General features: G+C 32.8%; 1 pseudogene; it reads left to right on the top strand.

Annotated features, from left to right (window-relative positions):
• Positions 1-2,804: 2,804 nt before the first annotated feature.
• Positions 2,805-11,304, top strand: LOC148605620 (uncharacterized; annotated as a pseudogene).
• Positions 11,305-14,793: the final 3,489 nt, after the last annotated feature.

Below are 14,793 nucleotides of genomic sequence, written 5' to 3'. Positions count from 1 at the left end.
CATCTTCATTTGCCTAACACGCATAAACAGTTTTAATGACAACACACAATAAGCTAGTGGATAAGGAGAGTTGTTCATTTGTTCCAAAATCTTTTAAATGTTTGGGTCGATTACTTCTTTGTAGTTGTTACATATACTTCTGAAACATGAAAAAAAGTACTGGCAATCAATAGATAAAGAGGGTAATATAATTACGGAACAAGCAAATGTAATTAATAACTATTTCATTCTCAGATAAAAGGAGTAAGCTGATCAGTGATCTAAGTCTACTTCTGATGAAAAATATTAAATAATAATAATAATAATAATACTTTATTTCAAGAGGGTAACACAGTTAGTAAATACACTAATCTTCCCTGAGGCCCTCAACAATAAATAAATACAAAAAATCAATAATACATATTGTTTAAAATACACACTAACATACAGTCGCACAAAAACAAAAACATCAACTCTGTTTGCTGAGTAAATAGCATTTTAATCTGTTTTTTTTTTTTTTAATTTGGCAGTTTTTCGGAATTTCTTACTATTGTTGGTAGGTTGTTCCACGGAGTTGGACCAGAGTAACTAAAAGATTTCAAGCGTCTTGTTTCGTTCTTATTTCTAAGCCATTAAAATTGTCTAAATTAATCAGACTTTTCTGTTGTTTATAGTACATGTTACCATGTGTAGTTAAGCCATACAAGCAGAATTAGCGAAAACATTTTATTTTCAAGTTACAATGTTAATTGTATTCTAGATTGTTAGAATCCAATCAAATTATTGATATGATATAAATTTTGATATATGTATAATTAAAAGTCAGTTTTGATGGATTTTAATTAGACTATCCAAAAACATTTTTATGTGTTTTATGTATATATCATGTATTGAATAAAAGGTGAAACTTTTTGCATGTGTTTTTAAAATATTCTCTTTATTACTCTTTTTTTTGTATTAAATAATTTATATAAAATAATGCTGTTTTGTCTGTGTTTGAATGTGGTTCATAATTATTTTGCCAATATTCATTTTATAGGCTGAATGTTCCAGAAAAAAGTATAAAACAAAACACAATATAAAAAGTTTCCACACATTTTAGTGGCCATAGCCGCGAAAGGAGCCGCTTCAATGGCATCAACTGCAAGGACGGTCTAGAGTTAACTTCTGTAACAATCTTGCAAAGTTTCATAGCAAATCACTTGTAATACTTTGATTAAACAATTCAGAAAAAATGCATCTTTCGTCCTCGATCGTAACAAACTTTGCACCTTTGTAAAGTATTTCTTGGCCAATCAGGAGGGTCATGAACAATTGAATTCCTAGAATGCCACAATACAGTTCCTGAATCGTTCTATAATTTTTAGATATTGAAGGTTTTTAAGGAATGACTTTTATTTTTTCGGTCTATGATGCAATAACCTCAATCTAGTGATAGACATTAAATAACCTGCGTAGCAGGTTGTTTTAAAGTGTGTACCACGGGCATTGAGGTTATTTCAAATAAACCGAACAAATTTAACAGTCATTCCTTATAATTTAGTAAATCAGTCAAAAAGAGCAATCAAGGGAACCAAGTTTATAGCGGAAATCAAAAGAATGTAATCCAACGGCAAAGATCAGACATGGGAAATAGATAACACAACAAAGAACACAAAGAAACTAAAATAATACCTACAAAGTAACAAAAGTAGATGAGCAACTCGGACTCCACTAAAATCTGGGATCATGGACCAGGTGCAACTGTAGGGTAAGCGTCTTCAGCTTTTCTAGAAACACCCGCCGTGTTGCTCATAGAAAGTCAAGTCCGGGGTAGACAAAAGAGGAATGGAAAACTATATTTATGACACGTTGAACAAATCAATTTTTATGGTGCGGATGGATACATCCACGAGTTCATGGTGGGGACCATTCTGTTGTGATTACTGCAATCTTGTAGCAACATTACCCTGTTCCAGAAGCCTAATTGTAAGAAGTCTATAGCGCGATACACAAAGTCTACGTAGTTATGGCAATCTCTGGCATACAACGTATGGCTATTGTTATGAATACTTTATACGTAGGTGCTGAAGTGATGTTTCCACAGATGAATGGAAAGTTGACAATTCTGAATAAAAAGTCATCACGTTTGTCATTTAAAAAGTTTGATCAATAGTTTCCCTTTACCATCGATCTCTAAGTTTGATGACGTCAAAGTCACTATGAGATGATAAACGATTTTTTTTTTATCCAAACAGAAACCGTTTTACTTCTGAAATTAAATTATTTAAATTTACATTTGTATTTGGTCAGTTTATTCAAATACGAGGTTTAATCGTTATAATAGCATTGTTGACCTAAGTAATCACAATTTGTTTTCAGTAATAAATTAAACACTTCATGAAATGCAAAATACAGACTTTGGTTAAGTTTAATTCATATATTCTGCAAGGTAAAACCAAAAAGACTGTATTTAGAATGTTGAAATTGTCAAAGACAAACCATGTCGATATAATTTAATTACAGATCTATGCTGTGAGCCTTCACTGCCATATACACGTATTTTAAATGTGACTTGATTGCCAATGAAATCGTCATCCACCAATAGCCAAAAAAGTTTGGAAATATTCCAAATAAATTAAGCATAGTAGTTTGAAAGTCTAGTTCGGAATTATATATAAATGCTAAACGTCTACCGGGGCTTTACATTGCTTTAAACGATGACCAAATTTGGTACTTATTTACAAGTTTCCGATCAAATCGTGTCGATTGACTAAAATTTACGTTTCTTTCCCCTGTACAATAATACCCTCCCGAAGGTTGGGGAAAGAAAAAAAAAGTTACAAATGTCAGCTTCTAAACGCAAACACGAAGATCACCTAGAAGCCCCTGATTTAATACATTGTTCAAACAGAGCTTTGCCTGATAATGTAACATGTTGGACTTTAAAAAACTTGACATCTATTGGTATTGCGTTTGCAAATTCTCCGTTAATAGTTTTAGACAATGTCCCATTTATCTGATGAATGTGAACGTTTAATAAACTATCTTATAGAGTGCATTGATTTTAATATAACTACAAATAAGCATGATATTGTATTTGAGGACTACACATTAAGGAGACGAGAATATAGGTCTGATGTTGCTATAAAAATGGACGAATTCATGGATGGAAATTTGAATAAGTTGAAAACAAACTTTTTGCAGCTACAAGTAGTATCATTGGAATCAAGGTACTAAATTGCATGTACAAAGGGTGACCTACATGCTTTTTATTTCTTTTTATCCATCTTCCAAAATAGAATTTACCAGATGAGTTTCATGTACAAATGTACATGTAATTTACATGCATATACATTTCTGGTCATAATTACCCGACCTACCCCGTTTTCCTGACTATTTTTCAGCTTTTTCAGAATTTTTTTTTTTTTTTTTTGGAATGTAATTTGTCTCTAATTAAGTGATACCAAATAACTATGGCAACAAATCTGCTGGCCATACGGTTTAACAAATGTCAACACTTGGAAACCACCTGATGAGGAACAGTTTTCTTTGCCTGGAAAGGAACCAATAGAGAAGAGTTTGAATGTAGTTCTGTGTCAACACACCATATCCATGTGCATTTCACCCCATCATTAAAAAAAACAAAAACAATAAATCATGTACAAAAAAATTACATATTAATACACGTAAATACCCTGTTTTGAAATGACATGTAATAGGAAACACATATATTTTTTTTGGCCTTAGAGTCTATTCCTGTATTTGGAATAAAATCATTGCAAGTTACAACTCCACTCAACACTGTGGAGTCTCTGACCGGGGGCGAAGTGCTCTGTGAGCGAGATGAGAGGCACGATGCAGGACTGGTGCCTTTTTGGTTATGTTAGTGCCTCCTCCTTTTGGGGTCAGATTTGTCCTTAAATGTTCTTGGGGGGGGAATCTAGCTCATGGTGTAGGGTTTTATGAAGTAAGTTCCTTTGATAAGACATATAACCAGTAAAAGTTAATTATAGTTTAATACTATGTACAAATTAATCAACAAATTTCCGTATGTACAAGTCCAAAATATTGCAAAACTGTAACTACATCTTTTATATTGCAGTCCTTATAATGGCACTAAATATCAAAAAACAAAAATGTACATGTTGCCTGTTCAAGGGCTAAACTGAACTCTCCCTATATCCCTGACAGCTGGGATTAACTAAAATACCCATAAATTTAATAAGATAATTATAATTTTTGTAATTTATTGTAATTTTGACACTTACGTAAAAACCTGTTAAAACCAGTTAATTGGCCTTTGGCATCAAACACATGTTTTAATTGATTTACCTGTGGTGGTGTTATAAAAGTAATGCTTTGTACAGAATGTCCAAGTAAATCAAATCTTTTTGTCCATGTATTTACTTTTGGATGAAGTATCAGTTTTCAAATGATTTTCCCATACTTGATAGTAAATCCCATGCGTGTACATTTTTTTGTATTTTAAGGACTCATAAAAATATATTTTTTTTACAATGATTCAATAAAATTTAATTTACTCATATAGCACTACTAAGGACATGTAGAAAACTAATCCCCCAAGAAAGTAGGTGGTGTCATCGAAGTTTTATTGGCAGTCTTGAACTACATGTATATATAACCTTTTTTAATACTTTCACTTTACACTCATCAGACCTGCATTTTCCAAAAAATAAATAAAAATATGTTATTACATGTACAGTACAGAAAGAGATATATTTGACTGATCTCTGACATAGTATGCCACTTCTAGAGTGGCAGTAAATATGTTTTTTTTCAGTCTGAAGGTATTTTTAGCTCACCTGGCCATACATGTAAGCCATGTGAGCTATTACCATCAGTTGGCGTCCGTCACTGTGGTCATTAAAAATATTTCAAAACTCTTCTTCTCTAAAACTACAAGGCCAATCAGAACTAAACTTGGTATGAATATTCCTTAGGGGTTTCTACATTAAACTAATGTGGGGATTTTTTATCAGTCGAAAAATATGGCCACCGTTAATAAAAATAAAACATTGGGGTCAGACATGTTTTTCGCTTATACATGTACCTCCAAAACCATTTGATTTAGCCAAATTTTTGTCACAAAGAAAAGTGTTAGGCATGATGAGATTTATCTCTGGTCAAATTTTCCTTCCAATACATGTATGTTAAGAATAATATTGCAGTTGTTGCCCTTTGTTATGTTTTTTTTCCTTATTTTTTAATGTTATTTCTTTCAAAAATCTTCTCCTCAGAAACTACTCGACCAACCAGAACCAAACTTGGTATGAATGTTCCTTAGGGTATCCTGCTTTGATCTGATATGGAGATTTTTGATCAATCAGAAAATATGGCTGCTGTTACCAAAAATAAAACATAGGGATCAGACAGAAGTTTTTCACATATATCTCCATAACTGTTAGGTTAAGATAAATTCTGACTGAATGAAATTGTTCTGCATGAAAAGATTTATTCCTGGTCAAATTTTCATTTTAATCTGTAAAACCTATTGGAGTTATTGCCCTTTTTCAATGTTTTTTTCCCTATTATGTTATTTCTTTTAAAATTCTTCTCCTCTAAAACTATACCTATCAAATATAAACCTGGTATGAATGTTTCTTAGGGTATTCTGGACAATGTTGGACAACTCCTTGTTAGAGTTATTGCCTTTGAAAGGCAAAAAAACGAGATTTTTAGTAGTTTTCAGCCAATATCTTGAAACTTTAATAAATAGAAAGAAACTTTGAATTGATGAAATGATTCTTATGATAAATCTGAATGAGTCAAAATTGACTGACAAGTCCTTGTTAGAATTATTACTCTTGAAAGACAGAAATTTAACCAGGTGAGCGATTCAGGCTCCTGGGAGCCTCTTGTTATATTTTGTTTCTGCATTTGTAGTGGTAGAGCTTAACACTCATGATACAGAAGAAAGTAACAAAAAATCTCTTGAAAACTACTCTAAAAGTGGTCACCACTACATGTATGTATGTGTTCAGTCACAGTACTGTATATAATGTTAAATTTTCTTAACAATTAGTTTGTTGTGTAATAGTGTGATGTCAGCTCTTTTTTGAGTCATACGTGCAGTTCATATCTTTTGCCAAAAGAAAAGACACAATTTTAGTATGCTCTGGGATATGCAATACAAGACTGGTATCCATTAGTGCCAAAGGAAGAAATACTGTTGTACATTTAGTTCTCCTATGGAATAATATAAGCAAATGAACACTCTTTTTTCATTAGTTTTAGGAACAGAGTCACTTTTTAGAATTTCTTAATTGTCCCCTGGATTTCTGTGAACTAGTATTCTATTGCAAATTGGATACCATTGCCTTACATATTTTATATTTTGAGGTGACTAATAATCTCTGTGCTGTCAAGTTAACACAGAATATTTTCTTTGAAGTGCTGTTTGAACTATTTATTGTTTATATATATATTTTTTGTCCCTGGCCACTACGCCAAAGGGGAAATAAAAAAAAAACAGTGTGCATTTGTGTGTCTGTCCGTCTGGTCACACACATGGACGCTGCTCCTTGAAAATTGCTTGACAGATTTTGTTAAAATTTTGTAGGATTGTTAGTCCCCATATGTAGTTTATCATATTGCACTGCCATTTTGATTTGACAAATTTACATGATTTATAGGACTTTTTATACATATATGGCTTGTTTGATGGAGTTGCTTGTTAAATCTAAGTTTCCATGGGAAAGCTACAAATGAAGTTTAACTTTCCCACAATTAAAGTCCACTTTATGAACTTAACTAATTTTTTTCAGAAATTCAAGTATTCTACCTGGCAAATACTTGACCAAGGTCTTGAAAGGGAATGTTGAACATAATAAATAACATTCCCTCACCAGAATTGCACTTGCCTTGGGTGACAGGAAAGTGGACACCTAGAACATTGATAAAATTTCTTCCTAGCAGACAGGTTTATTAAGTGTGAATTTACTGTGACAGTACTGTTATTTGTGGGGTACCAATTTTCATGGGTATGCTAAACTGTGAAATTTGGTTCCCGACAAAAAGGAGATCAGTACTAGTTGTTTTTTTTATTTGTAGAGAAAACATGCTTCTGATTTATGCAGGAGCTTATCATTTTATTCTTCGAGTTAAAGAACTGATCATAAGGACATGTAAAGGTGAAGATATGAATGAACAGTTCTTTATAGATATGATGCTAAAATTTGGTGAGATATTCTGCCTCATTACTAAGTAAGTAGATCTGTAGCAGATCGAGGGGAAAGGGTTCAGGGAGGAGATTTGGGCTGCGCCCTACTTTTCCAATCCTCCTTTTAAAAAAGATATTTGTTAATTTTTGGATAGAAAAAAGCAAATACAAGCATGATAAATGTCTGGATCCACCCCTGCCTATAAACTGTACAATGGTATGTTGTATACAGGCAATATCTTTTTACAAGGTATTCACACAAATTTCAACTTGCAAAATCATTTGAAATCTTCACATGAAGTTCATGCTAAGTGAATTTGACATGAACTGCATGTGAAGTTCACATGAATTTCACAGGAACTATGTTTATCTTTGTACACTTTAAGATTGCCTTCATCAAACCATAGACTTGCTGGACACTCAGTTATTTTTTACTAATGTACAGGTAACTTTTTTCACATTTTGTCTCTCTATAAATCTAATTTGTTGTCAAATCTCCAGAAATATTTTGCATTAATGATAACAATAGACCCTTTTGTGCTAACGTTGGGGTAGTTGATGAGCATGCGTAGAGCATGCTTAATATACACTTCAACGAGAAAAATTCTTTTGTTCTACCCAAGCCCTACCCCACGGAAGTGTATATTGAGCATGCTCACCAACTTACCACAAAAGGGTCTATTACATGTAATTGTACCTCTTCAAACTGCCATATTGTAGTGCTGCTTTGGTGATACTTATTGTGGTTCCATTCTCAAAAACATGTACGTGTATTCTCTGGATTTGTCATTGTAATTGATAGGGACATGAATTCTACCCGGTACTTGTGGTTGATGTTTTTGTATACATGTTTTATCGCTTATCAGTTGAGTTGTCTTCTCTTTATAGAATAGAATTTCACATATAGTATGTTAAATGTATTTTTTAAGGCTTTTGTAAACCATTTTGCATTTATTTGTTGAAAAAAAAACTAATTGTGCATTTATATCTGACAACCCTGAGGTAGGGTTGATTTTAATGTGTATAGTATTACCTTAGATGTTTAAAAGGATGTCTTAAAATTCAGACTGATATATTAAGATTGGAAAAACTTACATTTTGTTCTGTTTATTCTATAAAACATGAATATATAAACTGTACTGTGAGACAACTCTACAAATTTGCAGATGGGATATAGCCCTATCACACTCTTTCGGATTATTAAACCCTAACCACTTGTCATTCCATCCGTCTATCAAAAATAAATAACAATTACCCAATGGATGGATCAATATCAAACTTGGCATTTATCTATGTATAGACTATGCTTATATTATGTAAGCAGTTTTGATTGCTATATGTTTCATTGGATTACTTCAGAAGTGGATGTATACAAATGTACCTAAATGTACATGTATCATGACAACACATTTAACTTCATTTATGCATGTACTTTATAGATGTATTCAACATTTTTTTAATTTTGAAATATGAATAATTGAATGCAAGAAACGAGATAATAAAAAATCTATTTCATAACTGGACACACCTAACACATTTATGTTTCACTGTAGTTCTGGTGGTTCAAAAAGACGGCATATCAAAGTTGGTGACGTTATGGTGACATCTGTCCCTGACATCAGCTATGGTGACATCAGTCCCTGACATCAGCTATGGTTTGATTAATCTTAAAGAGCTTCCATTTCAAACAGTTTCTGTTGTTACAGTGGTTCAGGTAGGTAAATAAGATGTAAAATACAAATTAATTAATATATGGTTCAAATTGGTAAGTTACCAATATCCATTGAACTAAACCACTTAGCAAAAATGGTGCGAATCAAAACATGTTAATGGCAACACTAGATTAAATATTGATTTATTTTCAATTTTTGGCTTGTTAGATCAAAAGGCCAAAATAAAAAATACCCTAGATTCTCGTCCCCTTCTGACCCAATAAAGAAAGATGATGAGTTTACTCGACACACTTTGATATGGATGACATGCATAATTGCATTAACTAAGATATGGTTTTGTATGACATGGCTAATGATAGATACATATGTAGTACTGTACACACTAAAATAATGAATGTAACATTCAAATTGGCTTTAAACCACGAAAAAAAGGTGGGACTCACCTTTCCAAAAGGTGATGAGTCCCAAGACTTACCATATAAAAATCTTAGTGAGAACCCTGCCTAAACATTTCGTGTTGATTTTTTCCCAATTGAGGTAAATTTCTTTCAAATTGACAAATGCTGTCACTTAAATTGTAAAAAATAAAAATTAAAATTCGCCACCAGCCCTTATTTTGAAATATGTTGGATGAGAATCTAGGATTTTTTTTATGATGGCCTTATCATAAACTTATATAAAAAAAAAATAAAATCATAGTCCTACTTTTAGTAGTAGCACATGCACAATTTGCTCGGAAGGTACTTTTGTCCATTCATACATTTTTCAGTATATATATGCTTTCTTAAAGATTACTGGGTGAGTCATAGCAATCTCTTGATATACATATTATATACATGTCGACCCATAAAGCAACTTGATAACAAAAATAAAAAATGTGTAGCTTTTTTGGGGGTGTATCATATATATCACAGAATTCACATGATTCTTATCCTGCTACTTAAAAATATGAATTTTACCTTTTTGCCATCACTTGGCGTCCATCGTCGTCCGTCGTCGTCGTTGACAATTTTTCAAAACTCTTCTCCTCTGAAACTACTTGACCAATTTGAACCAAACTTGATATGAATGTTCCTTTGGGTATCCTGCATAGAACTAATCTGGGGATTTTTGATCCGTCAAAAAACATGACCGCCGTTACTAAAAATAGAACGTAGTGGTCAGACAGTAGTTTTTCGCATATATCTCCAAAACCGTTAGATTTAGCCAAATTCTGACAGATCTAAAAGTGTTCAGCATGATGACATGTATCTGCGGTCAAATTTTCATTTTAATCTATTAAGCCATGTTGGAGTTATTGCCTTTTGCAACGTTTTTTTTTTTTGCTATCTTTAATGTTATTTCTTTCAAAAATTTTCTCCTCTGAGATCACCTGACCAATTGGAACCAAACTTGGTATGAATGTTTCTTAGGGTATCATGTATAGAACTGATGTGAGGATTTATGGTCTGTTGAAAAACATGGCCGCTGTTACTAAAAATTGAACATTGGGGTCAGACAACAGTTTTTCGCATATATCTCCAAGACGGTTAGGTTTAATTATAATCTGACATGGGGTAAAATTATTCAGCATGAAGAGATCTATCTGTGGTCAAATTTTTGTGAAAATTTGTTGACCCATGTTGGAGTTATTGCCCTTTTTGGACGTTTTTTTCTGTTTATGTTATTACTTTAAAAAATCTTCTCAGAAACTGCTCTACAGTATTTAGTGAAAGTTGACATTTTTGTTTTATAGGGTATCCTTAACGAAATGACAGATTTTTGATCGCTGAAAAAAACATGGCTGCTGTTACTAAAAATAGAACAATGGGGTCAGACGGCAGATTTTTGGATACACCTCCAAATCTGTTAGGTTTAGGCAATAGCTAACATTTGCTGAAATGATCGTTACTATAAGGCTTACAAATGTGTCCAATGAATCAAATGGAGTCAAAATTGTTTGACAACTCCTTGTTTGAGTTATTGCCCTTAAAAGGCAAAAATTTAATCAGGTGAGCGATTCAGGCTCCTGAGAGCCTCTTGTTTAACACTGAATCTGTCTTATGCAACTCCTTACACATGCATTAGATTGTAATAAATATTTGATGATGTTATGGGGTAGTCTTTTATTTCCAATAGGTAAAAAGAATGGGAAACATGGAATTCAACTCTGTCAATCATCCATATGTAAGTTATCGTCAAAAATGTAATTTAACTGATGTTTCATCTATTAAAGCTCCTGAAATATCGGCAGATTCAGTAGATAATGGAACTGTTTCAACATCAAAACAAGGGCCCTCTCTCTCAGTTACTGATCAGTCCTTGCCAACAAGTACCATGGCCATGGAAGGCTCTGACGCATCCTCAAATACTAAAGATTTTAATATAAATACACTAGATCCAGATGTGCTTGGCAAGCATGGCGGAGAATTTCTTGCAGAATATTAAACTGTTACGACTCGTCCATTTGTTATTGGATTAATTGTTCATGGAACCAAGGTAAAGAGGTAGTCATGAAGTCCCATTTCAGCCCCCATAGCATAAAACGTTCTCAGAAATTGTAAAACAAACTTCATTCAGCACTAAAGTATTTTGAAATAGCTTACTAGTATTTTAGGTCCAAATAAAAAAAAATATCATCCTTTCCCTCCCCAATTTTCACCCTTCCCGTAAAATTTTGTTTTGATTTTTTTTTCCAATTTAGGTCAAATCATTTCAAATTCACATCATTTTTTACTTTAACTGATAACAAATAAAATAAAATTCATCCTACCACCCCTAATTGTACCCCATGCAACAAAGTTGTGTTGGGTATGATGATTTTGATCAGTCTATCAGTCCACACATCTGTCAGTCCATTAGTCCTTAGTTTTCCAGACTTTTCGGAAGGCTTACAGATATTGAGCTGATTTTTATATACCCGTCTAAGCGTCTAAGACGGGACGTATTACGGTATACCATTGTACGTCTTTCCATCCGTCATCCACACTTCAGACAATAACTCAAAAACACTTTCACCAACTTTTATGAAACTTTCGTGAATTGCTCATATCTACTGACGTAAGTTCCCTTTGGATTTTTATAAATTTTCGATATATAGTTACCATGTGATGAATATATTTACTATTCAAGTGTTTGGATAATAACTCAAAAACACTTTCACCAACTTTTATGAACTATGGTGAATTGTTCATATCTATTGACATAAGCTTCCTTTCTATTTTTATAAATTTCAGATTCATCGTTTCAGTGTTATGAATTTTAAGACTTGAAAAAAGGCGGATTTTCATGTTTTCGCACAATAACTCAAAATCTCTTTCATTAACTTTTATGAAACTTTGGTGAATTGTTCATATCTATTGAAGTAAGCTCCCTTCCGATTTGTATAAATGTCATATTATACATTTCCATGTTTTTAAGTTTTACTCCTTAAAAATGGCGGAAACGGCCAAGGAAATGTTATTCGTTGAAAAATCATTGGAAACGGACCATTTGTTATAATGATCGACAAAAAAAAAGGTACTTGGTAACCTTGTCAGAAAAGTGTGATTTGAACAAGATAAAAATGTATTGGTGAAAAATCGAGACAACAAACGTAGTTAAACTTTAGGTATCCTTGATAGTGCCAAATATTTTGTGCGTTTTATATTTACTTTTTTTTTTGGGGGGGGAGGGTATTTGACAGGGCTCACAGTATTTCTAGTTAATCATATAAATTCATTGAAAGCATAAAGACAAGTTAAAAGGGCAACGGGTGTACCATGTGCTTAAAGCGCAGCTCTTTATTGGTATGCGATTCTACCATGATGAGTTACAGATCAAGAATCCACCATTTTGAAAGTTTAATTTTACTATTTGCAAAACCAGAATCAAGGAAATGGGAGAAGATTTTTCATATCATTTTGGTAAAATGAGTTTTGATTTTATTGAAAGTTTCAGAGATGGATACCCCGTAACTATGTCAAAAACCTTTCTAAACAAAGTCAGTGATGCAGGGATCAAATAGTGGTCTTTTAATTTTTAATTTTTAATTTTTTAATTTTAATTTTGTGAATGTTACATTAAGAAAAATTTTAGAAATATATTTCTATAGCAGCTTATCACTTACTATATTCATATGAGGTTTCTGAATAGGGTTTGACGAAACTTGCTTTAGGTAGTTTGCTGCCAAGGATACTATTTCACTGAAAGAAATTCTTTATCAAGCCACAGATAGAATGTACAGTACTGAGCGGTATTCTGGATTGGAGAACTTAGTCATTCCTTGATTTAGCATTTTGAGTTAGATTTTTGACATTGCAGTCATTCATTGACGCTTATGTTTAAAAAGCTTTATTAGAAACTTGCACCTGTAAGATTAATTTTTGTTGGGCGTAGATTGTTATTCTTGTTCTCAAAACCAGGGTAAACCATGCAACAGTTTCGATCGATGTATTTTTCACTAGCGATATTAGAATTTAAAATTATTGAGATGCGAGTATTAAAATATTTACAAAAATGCTATAAAACACCCAATTCAAACTTTACATCCTTTTGATGTCAATTAAAGAAAACACATCCTTTTAAAGTACGTGATATGCAGTTATAACACATAATGATATAGTTTGTCTTACGCGAACTTGACTAAGTTCACGTGACTAATTTTACAGAATATTTGAAAAATCTACACTAGTATTTTATAATAAGATATTTAGCGTGTAAAATACATGTATGACTTGTGGTAAAGATTAGGCCATTTGATTTCATTTAAAAGAGTAATCAAGGGAACCAAGGTTATAGCGGTAATCAAAAGAATGTAATCCAGAGACAAAGACCAGACATGGAAAACAGACATACACAACAAAGAACATATAGTAACTAAAATCATACATACAAAGTAACAAAAGTAAATGAGCAACTCGGACTCCACTAAAAACTGGGAGCATGGACCAGGTGCACCGGTAGGGTAAGCGTCCTCTGTTTTTCTAGAAACACCCGCCGAGTTGCTCATAAAAAGTCAAGTCCAAGGTAGACAAACGAGGAAAGGAAATCTATGACCCGTTGAATAAATCAGTTTTCATACTGCAGATGAATACACCATAACGATCCACGAGTTCATGATGACGACCATAAAACTTTTGTAGTGATGACTTCAGTCTTGTAGCAACATAACCCTGTTCCAGAAGCCTATTTGTTAGAGTTCTAGCGCGATACAAAAAGTCTGCGTAGTTAAGGCAAGCTCTGGCATAACGTATGAGTTGTGTTATGAACAATCACAAGTACTACCTTAAAAAAAGAGATAGCCGATGCAGTAAAACTTGATCTTTTTTTACTTAAAATTTTCTACATTTCATTCAGGAAATAACACATGGCACGCAGTTTCAATTTTCGATAGGCAGTGGCTATTTTTCCGGATCTGGTAAAATAGCCTGGGAGACAATTTTGCAGGATCCGGCAAAATAGCGTCTGAAGCTATTTTGCCGGACCTAATTAAAATATATATATGATATGCTGTTGTCAAAAATTTATTACGTAAGCTTCTTACTGACTTTATATATAAGCTATATTGAGCACATTTCAATTTCTTTTTATGATTTTAAAAAAAGTATATATAACATTTTTAAGCAGAAATCGGGCCATCCTATATAAATATGTAAATTAAACTTGTGGCGAAGATTCAGATACTCTAGAAAAGAGCATAAAGTGCCGTCCATGCTTGGAATGGCAACATTTTTCTTGTACACCTATTAAACAACATATAAAAGCGAAACATACTAGATCTGTATCAACTGCAAATGAAGTAGTCTTTTAAGCTATGTACAATGTTAACTCATGACATTTTTAACTTCAGTCCTATTTTCATGTAAAGATCTCTGTATCGATTTTTAGAAATTTCGAATTTTTATTGTACTTCAATTTTTGCGTGAAAATTTGTCGACTCCATTATTCATGTGTCCCATCCCTTTTTCATTTCATCACCACCATCCATTTCATGTTCATCGCCTGGATATAGCTGAAATA

This window comes from Perna viridis, chromosome 10 (assembly GCF_037379345.1).
Source record: "Perna viridis isolate PV_CMFRI_1.1 ecotype Kerala chromosome 10, ASM3737934v1, whole genome shotgun sequence".
Taxonomy (NCBI): Eukaryota; Metazoa; Mollusca; class Bivalvia; order Mytilida; family Mytilidae; genus Perna; species Perna viridis.
The sequence above is the reverse complement of the archived record's forward strand: the minus strand, read 5'-3'. Positions and strand labels throughout refer to the sequence as shown.